Raw genomic sequence first — 13960 nt, 5'->3', positions numbered from 1 at the left:
TAATTCAGAAGAGTTAACTTATTTCAAGTGTTTTTATGACTTTACTGACTAAATTGTGAAAAGTATGCATCATCTCTCAAAATTGTACTTTTCTTTGAGGCTACTATGCTTTTTCAAATATTTGTTCTTCCATGAACACTAAAGAGAATACAATGAAAATAATTGCTAAGTTTTAAAATGAGCTGGATTCTCTTTTTTTAGATAAAGCATTTTACCTCATTGTGTAGGTATTGGGGGAAGAAATCAGGTCAACAATGTGTATGTTTAAATATGCATTTGGGCACACATTATTAGATAGTAATTTGGAAAATGTTGTTCCTTCTAATGAATAATTCCATTAGCAGCCAAAAAGATTTTTGGAGAAAGACTCAAAATGTGGATAGATCATGTAATAGGGTGGAATAGAAAATTAGCAGAAATGCACTATTAAAAGTACTTTGCTTGAAGAGGGGAAATTAACCACCAGCCTAGAAGGGCAACTAAGGTTAAAGCTACATCAGTGTTTTCACAGAGAAAAATGCTTTTCAGTTTTTCATGATACATTTTTTGAGGCAAAGATTAAGCAGAAAAATAATAAAGAAACAGAATAGCCAGGCAAAAAAGTAATATGTGCAGTGACATTAGACACAGTTCCTACTGGAACTAAAATTATGCATAAATTATCCATAAACCCTTTTCTGCAAAACTAATACTTGTAAATGCATTTTTGTTGAAGCTGAGGTGTCATTTTTCAGTTGGGTGATGACAGACATCATAAGATTGAGGAGGCATTTTGCCAAAACTGGGGGCTGAAAGGTGCTGGTACAAAACAACTGGTCCAGAGAACAGTGTGTGTCAGGACTGGATTTGGGATTTTGGTGCTGAAAGAGAGAGAGGTGTTCAGGAGCAGGCAAACACATGTTATCAGTGATGTTAAGGAGAACAAGCAATCCATGAGGACTGGTTTTAGTAGACTTTATCAAGGTTTCAATCAGAGCTCTCTTAAGAGTTACCCTGGAAAAGGAGGAAAGAGGAGCTGCAGTCATTGTTCCCACTTGATGTTAGAGATAAAACTGGTAGACACAATCTTTCTCCCAGTATGAGCTCATTTCCCTCTATTAGTCATTTATAACACAAACATAAGGTCAAATTTAGCAAGGTTTTTTTGCAAGTGTGTTCATGCTTGTTAAACTTGAGAATTGTTTTCCCTTATGTATGTAATGGCCTTTCCAAGGGCTAAAGTACAAATCCAAGTTGGATGCACCCTGTAAATTCATCAAGAAATTTTGACAAGAGGCCACCTGGGAGTTGTGCATAATTACTGGAGTTTCTGTATTTTCAATTTCATTAATGGTTCCTGGGTATAGCTCATCTTTGAAAGCCTGCACTGCATGAGAAAACACATAATTTTGACAGAAACACATTTTGCTTTCCATCTCAAGGAATTATTTACAGAATTTCCCTGTCCCTTCATCTCATAATGTCATGATTATTTTCTTTGAGTGCTTTCCTGGAATTGTAGTGAAAAAGGAGTCTAATTAAGAAAAAGTGTCAAGGAGAGAATATTGAGAGACCCTTAATGTTCTTTGGTTTATGTATGATAACCTGATTGGGCTTTAGGATAAAATACATTTTATTTAGTAACTTGACTACAATAACGTAATATAGTTATATAATGGTTTGCTAGGAAGTGCTCAGATACAGTGACTACTTCACTTATTTATTTGTTTGTTTATTTATTTATTTACTTATTTTTTGAGCTTGTGATACTGTACTTCATTTTCTACTGTGTTTAAATAGAATCTGATATCTGACTGCTGCAGACGGTAGCGTGAAGTTCATTTATTGTTTGGAATGTGCTATGAGTCCAAATGCAGGGCTAGAAAAGAATAACTGAGTCCAACTTCAGAGGAGATTCTCTATATTGTTAATAGCTGTTGATATCTGTTTGTCTTGGGGTGAGTTTATGATGACACTTTATTCCCTGATCATCTGCTTTATGCACAGAAATGCCTGTGGTACCTTTAAGAGGTAGTGGGTGGCAAGGCAGGAGCCCGGGGAGTGGGCTGTTTCCAAGCTCCCTCTCCGGGCATGGTCGGCGAATTAACGTGGATTGTTACTTCGTTACTTCGTTGCCTTTTACTGGATTAGTATATGCCCGTTTAGGCAAAAAGCTTCTGTTGGGTATTTTTGGATGTTGGGGGGGGGTGGGGTGTGTGTGTTTGTTTGGTGTTTTTTTTTTTCTTTATTCTTTATTCTTTTTTCTTTTTTCCCCTCCCCCTGGCCTGTGGGCTGTTCACTGGCAAATCCTTTTTGGGGTTTTTTTTGGTTTTTGTTTTTTTTCTCTCCGGTCCGGAGAGCCTGTAGGGCGGCCCTGGTCAGTCCAAACCCCGAGAAAGACCAAGCCAGCCAAAGAGGGGATATCAAAATCCACCATTTTCGCCTGCAGTGAGGAGGAAAAACAACGCCAGAGGTTAAAAACCAGCAGGTTTCTCATCTGCTCTGCTTCGAGCTGCTGCTCTTCCCCTTCCCGGAGACAAAAGGGACCAGTTGCCTTTTTGTTTTCTGGGCCACACGGTGAGCCCGTTTATTTTTTCTTCCCTGGGCATTTTTGAGTTTCTTTTTGTTCTGCTGTGCGTAGGTGTGTGTATGAGTGGAGGGCAAGTTTCTGGGACTTCATATTTAGCATTTATTCAATCCTTTTCTGTAGCTTGAGGGCACCCCCAACCCCCCTCTATTTTCTGTTGATAAACAGTTCTTCGCTTTCAGCCTCTAGTATCAATTTCTCTCATTGGCAGAAAAAAGGGAGTTACTGAATCCCTTTCCCTTCAGTGGAAACACTCATGCCAGGGTGTTTTCTCCTGAAATTTGTCTCCAAAACCGAGACACTGTTGAAGACCAATTTTAAGGGAAATAATATAGAGGCTGTTATTAATTTAGATAAGAAAATCAAATAAAAGAGAAATAACCAGCTTAGAGTGGAAAACATGCTAGATGCTTCAGATTTAAGTGAATAAACACTTGAAAAACTGATGAAATAGGGAAACCCAAGAATATCCCAAAATCAAACCAGCTCCATTTTTGGTAAAGCAGGTACACTTTTTCTGAAATGGCTCCAGAGCAGCAGCAATCAAAGCAAACACAGGAGTTAGCTCTACTCTGCTAATTCCAGGAATGAAACCTGTTGTGCTAAAACCATCTTCAGGTGAAGAACGTATTTCTAACCCAAGGCACCTTGTCTTCTGGGAAATCTGAACAAGGGAAATCTGATTGTCTTTACAGAGTCTGTGTAACAAATAAATGACTGATGTCAGCCATTGCGCCACCAGTCTTCCTTCACAAACCTTGCCTTATAAATTCTTCTTTTTGGTCAGCTGGGTTACTTTGGCACTACTGGAGGACAAAACAACAAATTAAGAAAATGTAATTATGAGCTACTACTAAGACCTGAGGTGCCAATGGTTTAGTTTTATAGATATCGAAACTAGAAGATAACACCTTGTTTCTCTATCTTCTGTGAAGTTCTGATTTATTTTTCTTTTTGTGTAGGCTAACTAGTATTTTTAATTGGGACCAATATGAACTTTCACAGGATTCACATCATACTCATTTTATTTCATTTGAAAATTCCTGGTTACTAAAAAAAAACATTCTTTTCCACATAGTTTTATCCAAAATTGGGAAAGAAATTTAAAAATACCTTAGAATATTATTTAATTGTCTTTGGTTAGAATTGTAGGAAACAAAGAATCTCTTATGACAGAAATAATTCTAAATAATTTCTACTGTGAAATAAAAAGCAATGAATTAACAGTTCCATTTTACTCCATAGTTAAGTGCAAATGTTTCATATCTATTAGTACAAGTAATTAATATTGAGATATGGGTTTTTCTTAAAGAGTCCTGAACTTCTTTATTATTTTTTAAATTTATTTATTATTTTTATTTTTATTATTATTTTGTTGTAATAATTAACAAAATGAATTATCAGTTTATTGGAAAACCTTTTGTTTCTTTATTTTGTTTTCTTTCTTTGTTTTGATGCAGAATACCCTGACTATAAAAACAAGACTCCATGTACTATCTCCCAGCATCAAGTTCTTTCATTTTGTATGAAAATATGTAGAGATAAATAAAGGGACAATTCAAAGACTTTAAACTAGAAGATTAAAAAGCTTCTGTTTCTGTTTTCCTGGACATTATATTCTCATTAACTCTGCTTACTTTTTTCTTAAAATTTTGAAACCCCATTTCTTTGTTACACTTGTTGGCTGTATTTTTTGCAGAAGGAATGATAAATGACACCTTGCTGCTCTGTGGTCAGCACTGAGACCAAAAGACATTTTCAAAAGAAGGATGTGACATATTTTAAATTCTTTTTTCTTCTGGATTCTTTCCTTGTTCATGCCAAAAAAAAAAAAAAAAAGTAAATTCACTGACATGTGATATATTCCAGTCATGATATTTTGGCAGTTCTACCATCAAATTTTTCTGTTGATTTCTGAATGAGTCTGAAAAATGCTGCATTTTTCCCACATACATAGAGAGAAATGAAGAAAAGATGGAGGTAAGAGTAGAACCAGCTAATACAGCTCACACCCACAGCAGATTCTATTAATGTACTTCTCCTTCAGGCTCACAGAAACACAAATAAGATAAATTTGATGGATTAAATATACTATAGGCATTCTGAATAGCCTTTTTTTTTTTATTTGTCCTTGTTTTCTATTAAGGATCCTGCATGCATGTGCTTTTCTGTGTGTATTCTTTAGAGCTAGGATTGACAAAAAACAAACCTCTTCCCTGACTTTTTAAATGATACTCATTAGGGACATGTATCTTAAGAAAAGGCTTACTTCAACATCTTGGACACAGTTAAAATTTAAACATTTAGAAATGGCATTTGGTTCTTCTCCAAATTTTTACTTGTCTTCCCAAATTTTTTTTCTTGTATGTTCTACAAAAATACATTTCTCGTTGTTTACTTTTTTTAATAAATTTTTTCTTTTGCCTTTGATAATACACAGTGCAAATAAATTTCTGCTGACATTATGTAGGTTAGAAAACTGTGAATTTTCTCAAAACATATTGCACTTTCCCTCATATCTAACATGCTCCCTATGTTCTCAAAGAAGGCTGATTGGGGAAAAAAATGTTTCCTTTCTGGAAAAAGTCTGGGATTCGGAGAAAAAGAAATTTCTCCAATAATTTCTTCGGTGTTTCAATGGCCGTGTCTAGAAGAGTGAAGTGGGGTGAGTTAGATTTGCAGAGTTATTTCAGAGAGTCAGTGTTTGCCTGTCTCTACTAGTTGCTAGTGTTTTGGTTTTTCACCTGGCAGGTGAGATGGGCACATTCAGATTCCACTTGTACCTGTTCAAGGCCCAGCCTAATGCTGTATCATCAGGCTGCTCTGGGGAAAAACTGGTTTCTCTCATTTTCAGGTAGAAAAGATAAAGTTGCATTTTCTCCTATGGGAATGTTCCTTGAAAAAAAAAATTTGAAGCTTTTTTTTGTTTGCTGTGGGTTAGATCATCCATGCTTATACCTTGCAGAAAGGGGGAAGGGTGGATGGATCTGCTCATGTTTTGTCCAATATTTGAAGAACTTGCTTCTGTTATGACCTATTTTACTTCGCATTTCTGGGATTTACTATAAATACTGCACAAATATAAGAACCACCTGTATACTTTGTGGCTTTTCACTTGCCTTTTTTAATAAATTCTGGTTTATGAACCTGCACATTCCCTAATGAGTTGTATTACAAGTGGAAAGTTCTATTGATGGGAACGTTACAAAACGATGTGTCTGTTCTTACAAAAGTCAATATATCCATGAAAACACTGCAATTCTGCTTTTTTAACAACAACACTTGAGAAATATCCTGAATCCTTGTGTGAGTGTGTACACTGAAGTAATATTATGTTCTTTTTAAATTTTAATATATCTGTTGATTGAACTGTGCTCTGGAATTTCACCTCTCTCTGGAGGTGCTCTGGAATTGCATCTCTCTAATAACACTCTCAGGTTATAAGATAGAAGATGCTGCGCTTGGGAAAGAAAGAGGTTGGACAGTCATTCCATTTTTGTTTGTCAAAAGTAATGTACTTAACACTGGGTAAATGGGTTTTGTACCTTTGTTTGTGTGCTTTAATACATAGCAAGTAATTGCATCTGGCAAATAGAAAAAGTGCAGTTTCAGGTCTCATACAACCTGCAATAAATATTTATCATACAGAACATTTAAAGTTTTGCTGTACTGGTAACAGTGATCTGTAATACTTCTTAATCTCTCCCCAAAAAAACCCTTAACCACCAATTTGTGAATTATAGTTTGTTTGGTTTTTATTGCAGTATGAGCTGAAAAGATCTTATTTTCTCTGGAAACTGAGAGCAGTTGCATATCATTGCACAAAAGAATTGTTTTCACATACCAGTTTCTTAGTTATGATATATAATACACCATTTTACCTAAATCCAGGAGTTGCTAATACTACTTTTATGGCTCATCTGTCATATCGTTTATAGCCACATATCTGAATCGCTGGACCTCAGCTGCAGCTTGCAAGATGACTTTTCAGTGATTAACAGGTCTTACAGTAAGCTTTTTCATTGCATTTTACAAAATCTGTGAGCAGCTGTAGAAATTGTTGCAGGTACATATATCTATACGTTACAGAAAGTGTGAACAATATCAGCTACCAAATCTTTGCTTTATTTCGGCATTCTGAAAATGAACCTCACTTCTTCATCGGTGTACTGTGTCAAGGAATCCTATTATATTAAGTTTGATAAACTGCATTAAAGATTGCACTGGCTGTGTAACAGGCTTGTTTGACAGTGAAAGATTTTAAAATGCCTACTTCACACAGGAAAAAAATGAATACAAGCCCATTTAATGTGCCAACTGACAAAGTATAAGGATTAATGGACTTATTTAAATGAATTATGTCCTCTGTCCTATACCAACTTATGTAGTACTGCTATATATGCAGCAGCTGGCAACCCTCTTTAAGAGATGTAAAAGATGAGAATAGGTAATGATAAAAATGGTGGAGCCAGGCCGAGTTAAGATTAAGCCTGCACTGCATTCCCTATGACCTCAGTGGAGTTCAGAGAACTTAATTGGCATCTCAAGGTTTCATTCACCCTCCCCATAACTTTATTTCCAAATCTTCCGTGAATCGCTATACTGAAAAATATAATGTTTTAAAGATCTAAATTAATCCAGTGAAACAAATCTATAGAAAATTTTCTCTGTTCTATATAAGATCAGTGATCTAATTCTATTTTTACTTAATAAAGTGGGAATTAATGAGGCCAGCATAGCTGAAACAGAGTTGGAGCAGGTGATACACACTTTCATTTTTATTCTCCTCTCCTCCAGTGTGGAGGAATTGCTGCACTAGAAACTGTCCCAGGGCAGGAGGGGTCATCAGTGAGTAATGGCACAGCAAATAGGTCTAGGTTTAACCAGGTTTGGTCACAGATAACTCAGTCACTTGTGAGCAGGTGTTGGTGAATTTTTCTCTTTGGTTTTGTGTTGTAGGTCTCTCAGTCACAACATGAGTTCTGCTTAATATATTTTATAGCATGGTCTTTAAAATAGAATGCTTTTTTGTGTGTGTGACTGCACTGATTTTTACCAAAGAGACTTCACTGATATTTAATAGCACTTGAGGCTTATCATAAAGAAATTTTAGCAGATAAAATTTCTAAGCCTCCCTCAATCATTGCAAAATTTCCACTATTTCACTTCATATATTGTGAGCTAATTAATTGTTTTAATAATTAATTGCTTTCTACATTAGTTGAGTTAGAAAGTTGAGAATGAGTTAATAACCTTATGGGAATCCACGCCAAAGTCAAGCTATTACAGAAAAACAGAAACAGGTAGTAGAATCTGAGCATGTGAACAGTGTAAAAGGAACCAGTAAATCTTTTGAAGTGTATGTCTATTTTTAGCTCAATAACGGAATCAATGTTTTCTTACAGATTAATTCAAAATCCAATGCAATTGATGTAAGAATTTCCAGATTTAGGTAAGGTCACAGTCATTCTGTTGTTTGTGATAAATATTAAAAACGAGATTCACTTAATAAATTATAAAAAGAATTTAATATAAATAAAAAGACAATTGGGAGACAAAAGAAATAAAGCAAAGGGTTAAAACGGCCGGGTGCCCTGGCGCCTTGCCAGGAACACCCCTGGTAGCTTGGGAACACTCCTTTTATCCCCTCCTACTGTGAGGATTTGATGCATATTCAAACTTCTTCAAGAAGTATTTACAATGTCCCCTCCCTGGTTCCACCTATTTAGAACATTTTTATTTTCTGCTGGTCAGCACTATTTTTGCTGGTCATCATTATTCTTGCTGATGAGCATTATTTTGGAGTTTGGTTTCCTTTCTTTTGCCAAGTGGTCACTTGCTGATAACCATCCGGGCCCGTCATCCTTCCCCTGAGGACAGCTGGGTTTCATATCTTCTGCTGATAACAGTTTGGCCTCTATTGTTCTCTTGATAACAGCTTGGGCCCCACTGTCCTTGCCCTCTGGGGTTTCCTTGCCTTGTACCTAGGAAATTCTTTTAAACTTAAGACTTGTTAGCAAGAAAAAAAGTACATACATAGCTAAAAAGTATTTAATATATAATATTCATCTGCGAAAGCCAATATCACAATACAATTTATAACAAACCCCTCCTCTTCTTTTTTTTATAAATCATTTGGCTTGAGCAATAATTCTTGTTTTCTAACTTCTAGCACTCGTTCATTTATTCACAAATCAATTTAGCTTCTTCTAACAGATCTCTCACATTATTTTGTTTTCTTAATACCATGATTTTTTTTTGTTTGTTTGTTTGTTTGTTTGTTTTTGCCATTCCAGATGTAGCTAATTTCAGGTCTATAGGCATTTGCTATGCTTTGAACTATATTGGTGATCAGCCAAATTAAACAGGGGATTAAACAAAGAAGAACTATTAAACCAGCTGTAGCACTGCTACAAGGGGAAGAAGCTTAGCTTCTTCTACTACTTTATCCCCAATACATTATCCCACCAATTAGTGGTCATTACTGATTTTCATTTTTGGACAGGCACATGGGCCATTTTTCTGATATCTTTGGCGATATCTAGAATGGCATTTTTATTGTCATTGAAAACAACAATCTTATGTATTAATTTTCTCACAGAACACCCCTTCTTTTAGCTAATAAATAGTCTAAAGCCACCTTACTCTGATATATTGCAGCTCTGGCTTTTCATCTCTGACTGGCTATTAGTTCCATAGCCCCAGCTGTTTTATTGGTTATGATTTCTCCAACAGCTTGGAGTTTCATAATGCAAAATTTGGGGTTCGATATCCCCAACTTCCATCTTGTGCCCAAGAATGTTTCCAATATGCATTCAGGGGCCACTTCTCATCTCCCCATTTTTGAGGTGCTCAAAACCATTCCCTTTTATTTCTTTTCAGGACTTCAAAAACCAACACCTCCAACTGATTTCTGTCTCGTCAGAGTACAACTCCCCTTCCATTGCGAAGGGAGCTTTGGGTATGCCCTTTTCTCACATATCCCAAAATAAGACATCTGGTGCTTTCTAATAATAATTTTTCTGTTGATTTATATTTCCCCAAAATTTGGCTATTTCTGGGATTCCAGAGTAAGGATTTTTCCCTGTACTATTACACTGGGAGAATCTGGTTCTATTACCATGTACATAATTTTTTCTTTTACTTTCCTTTGGGTCTAATACAGAGTTGGTTTCTCTGGAACTTACTATATACAAGTTTTATTACCAACTTTATACTTTTTACCAGGAGTATTTCTCACTTCATGAAGAAATTTTCTCCATTTAATTGCTGTTTGAGCTTTGCTTACAGGTCCTGACATGAGGTTAATACAGGTCTAGGTTGCTGTGTTGGCTTTATCTTTTCACTTACCATTTGCTCTCTTACCAAATCTTGGTTATTTCTCTTGGCAACAACTGTGAAGCAAATCCATCTTTTTTTTTTTTTTTTTTTCTCCTTTTGGGCAGTTGTTTTCTAATCTGTTACTACTTGTTCCTAGATTTTCCGTGGTCTAATATTTTCTCTTTAAGCATACAGGTACTTCATTTGGATGGGTTATAGCAGTGATTATCGATACTGGTGTGGGTAATAAGAAAGAAACCCCGGTGTCATTCCATGTAGAGCTTTTGACAGCATTTGTAACATGGTTTTGCTGGTGTCCCAAAAGGGAAAAGGATAAGTGACAGAAGAAGGAATAATAGGGGTCCAGTATGACTTACACCCCCACCAATCCTGCCTATGAGGTTGCAGCTCACAGCAGGTATTTTATATTCTTCTCGGTGGCGAGTTGTAGTGGTCAGTCTGGTCTTGCCCCCTATTTCCTTGTCACTTCCTCTTTTGTAATTTCCAAGCAAATTTCTTTTGACACCTTTTAACAGCAGTTTCCCACCGTTCCTCAGGTACTTCCCACTCAACACGCACTAGTAATTTCCCATCTGTAAAAAAAAGTTATCATTTAAGTTATTCTTAATAGATTTGGCACCGAACACTTCCTGCAACGAGAGGCTTAACTTTGTGAACCATAATACCTATTATTCTCAAATTTAAACACTTATATTTAATCCAGATAGCATGTCCCGTATTGGGATGATTTAGACAAGGTATATGATGTGGCACTGATGGAAGTTGTGGTTCTCCCCCCCTCCTTTATACAGATCACAGGCAAAAGCAAAAATATACGAGGATTTCCCGACCAAAACAGCCCCAGTCCTCCTGTTTGGAGTGGGATTTTTCCTTCCCAAGGTGGATATCGAAAGTGTCCCAGAACTTGTCCAGGCAGGACTTGAAACTACTGATACAGGCTTGGTCTTACTTCTCAGTTAGGCGTGATTCTTAGCTCATTCCTTGGGTCATTTGGATTGTTTCAGTTCATTACCACCAGCCTCTATCCAAGAGTCCAGTTTGTATCACTGGGTTTGGGTGTTACAGTCCAGTCCTCAGGTCTTTTGATCTTATTGGTGTGAATCCAACTTCACTCTTTGGTCCAGATTGCAGCTTCTCTGCCTTAATTATCAGTAGTACCTGAAAACAATTTCTTAATAACACAGGGAGAATGAAAACATCACATCAAAATTTTCCATCAGTATTCTTTAAAATTCTTGGGTTAAGCGAAATTTAACAGTTAACATAGGAGCCAATCTCTTTCTGTGCGTTCAAATTAGTTAAACAAGAAAGGCTAGGTTAGTTTTGACTTCAAATAAATTACATTCATTACCTTTTTACCCTTTGGTTAATATTTACTTGTTTAGCTTCACAAACTTCTTTTATCGGTTTCTTAGAACAAACCCCTTCCTTTTAACAACAAGAGTAAAAGAAAGAAAGGGAAAAAAATAAGAGAAAAAGAGATCCTATTTTAAGAAATTAAACACCTTGATGAGGTTTTCAGAACCTAACGCACTAGACTACTTTTGCTTTGGTCTCATCATACACCGGTCTGTTTCTTTGGCCTTTGTTCCGTTCTTTCTTTCCCGTTCACAGCAGTTTTTTCAGGCCATCTCTCTCTCCCCCTCCTGCTGCTGCAGCTCTGGGCCGAGCAGGCTGTTTCAGCAGCTCGCTCTGCAGGGAGGGGCCCATAGGCTGTCACTTGCGTGCTGACCCTGGGGCAAAGCTCGTGTCCCCTCTTTCCCTGCTGTGCCGTCCCTTCACACACAGGACTGGCATTTTCAAACACACTCAGCTCCCACCACAGCCGAGGGGCAGAGCCCGGAGTCCACAGTGCTCTGGTCTGGGGCTCCTCTGCTGGACCAGCTTGCTCCTCAGCAGCAAACCTCACCCAGCACCGCTGCCGGGCTGGCGAGCTCTGCCGGCACCCCGCACCCCTCGAGACCCCGGCACAGACACGGCGGGTCCCGCTCCAGCAGCGCCCCTCACGAACCGCGCTCTGCACCCTTCACATCGGGTGCGAGAGGACCGGGAGCCGCCACACCGGGCCCCGCTGTTCGCCACTCACAGGGACCGGGTCCTGCTGCAGCCGCTTTACATAAAAGCAATAAAACAACACCTAAACCTAGCAACTCCTAACCCAGCGCTCCAGATGCCCCTAACATACCCTAGTTCGGGCACAATTCTCATCTCTAATCGCGCTTGAAAGTTTTTCTCCTCACAAGCCAGTGCACACTCTTCGGAGCCAACAAGACACTTCTCACTCTCTTTCTAAAAATCTTTACAACTCTAATGAACGGCATCGCAAACCTCTCTCTCACTCTCTGCCACTATCATCTCGCCACTCTTTACACCACATCCCTCCAGAATCTCCACTACACAAATTACTTTGCTTCAGAATCAACTACAAATTCTAACACCTCCTTTTGGGGACCCTCCCCAAAGCCATCAAAGGCGCTAGACACAGAGACCAGTCAGCTAGCCAGCTACTTTTACCAACTAAAACAAACCTGCAATTACTGTTTCTACTGCCTTGAACAGATCTTCAGTCAAGCTAGAAATGAAGACACAGACATCATTCTTCTCTAAATTTTCTTCTACAGGTACAAAGGAGTCTATCCTCACACAGCTGCTTAATGTGAATAATCTCTAGTGTAACTTTTCTCATGACAAGATATGATCAGGTCTTCTATTCTTACAGGCATTTAGATACATGGACAAGTTTCTGACAATACCTTTATGTTTCAACAGTACTTGCAGCTTATATACTATGAACAATCTATAGCAAGAACCAGTCTTACAATTGTTTTCAAACTCTTCTTTCACAAAATAAGACTCATCTCTAAAAACACATGTACTTAGTAAAATAGACCAAGTTTAGAGTCTCCACAATTCTCTTCTCAATTCGAAACACCAACAATCTTAATTCTAATCTTTTAACTGGGTCCACTTCTGCTTCTGTAATAAGCACAGCTGCAAAACAACACAAACACTCCTAGAGACATGTGCACTTTCTTGGCAAATTCAAAAGAATAAGAAATCATGGCAGTTCTGAGCCTGATCTTCAGCTAAACATACTATCACAATAACTCTTTTTAGAAATCATCAGAGAGATGATCAGCATTTCATATTGTGAAAAGAGAGATAAAATAATTTTCAGCAGCAGTAAAAAGATTTACAACAATCCATAGGATTTTGCTTTTAGGCTGGCACCAGGTTCTGCTGTTAAGAACCATGGGCTGTGCCCATCAACACGGGACACAAACAACATTAGGGTTAACCGCTCTAACACTTATTGACAACCTGATAAGTTTTCACCTTAAGAAGTGACTACTATGCAAATTACTGTAACTTGCCTTTAAAATTAAAATCAACGACAAAATTCTACGATATTCACTAAAGTAAAGAAATTGGAAGGCATACTAAGAAATGGGTTTGTTTCTCTACAAAATAAATATTGCAGTCACTCAATAAAAAAACAAACAGAGCTTACTTCTTTTTCCACTTTCTCCCAGGATGCATTTCTTGGAATTCTTCTAAGCTTCTCTCCAAAGCTTCTCTGCTCTTCCTGAAATCTCAAATTTTAATCACCGACACAGCTTACTGCTGCAGAAGCCCACAGCACTATCATACATGGAATTCTCTCAGAACCCGGTAAAACAAAGGCTTGCAACTTGCAGCTCCCTTGGTTTGGAGCTGATACCATACGCCAGTACTGTTCCATATCTCACTCACACATCTGGCTAAGAAAAAGCTCTCTGAGACAGTTTGACACCAGTCCTTACTCCCGGAATCACAGAACTTAATGTGCCCAAGGCCTCATAAGACCCCGGCATAGAAAACCTGGGTCCCAGAGGGACTCGCCTGGCTCTCTCACCATTGGGCATGTTCCTGGCCTGTTTCACAGCTTCAGGAGGTTCTGGGAGTCACTGAGAGCTCCTCTGATCCCCCTGTGCCTGGAGCAGGGAAGCCGAACCAGCATCTGTGGTTCAATCCAGCCTGCCTGCAGCCACCTAAACACAGCTCTGCGGCTTG

The 13960-nt window shown here is 37.9% G+C and overlaps 1 long non-coding RNA gene across 1 annotated transcript in view; it reads left to right on the top strand.

Moving 5' to 3' along the window:
• Window positions 1-2344: 2344 nt before the first annotated feature.
• The window catches only part of LOC148183655 (uncharacterized), a 31855-nt gene continuing 20239 nt past the window's right edge, over window positions 2345-13960 (top strand). Inside the window, exon 1 of the long non-coding RNA XR_015773396.1 lies at window positions 2345-2556. This is a non-coding gene — a long non-coding RNA (uncharacterized LOC148183655). The remainder of the gene's footprint in view (window positions 2557-13960) is intronic.

Source organism: Pseudopodoces humilis, chromosome 10 (genome assembly GCF_049639895.1).
Source record: "Pseudopodoces humilis isolate 2021_Gansu_Grassland_sample_001 chromosome 10, ASM4963989v1, whole genome shotgun sequence".
NCBI classification, from domain to species: Eukaryota; Metazoa; Chordata; class Aves; order Passeriformes; family Paridae; genus Pseudopodoces; species Pseudopodoces humilis.
Note: the sequence above shows the minus strand (reverse complement) of the source record. Positions and strands in the feature narration are given on the sequence as shown.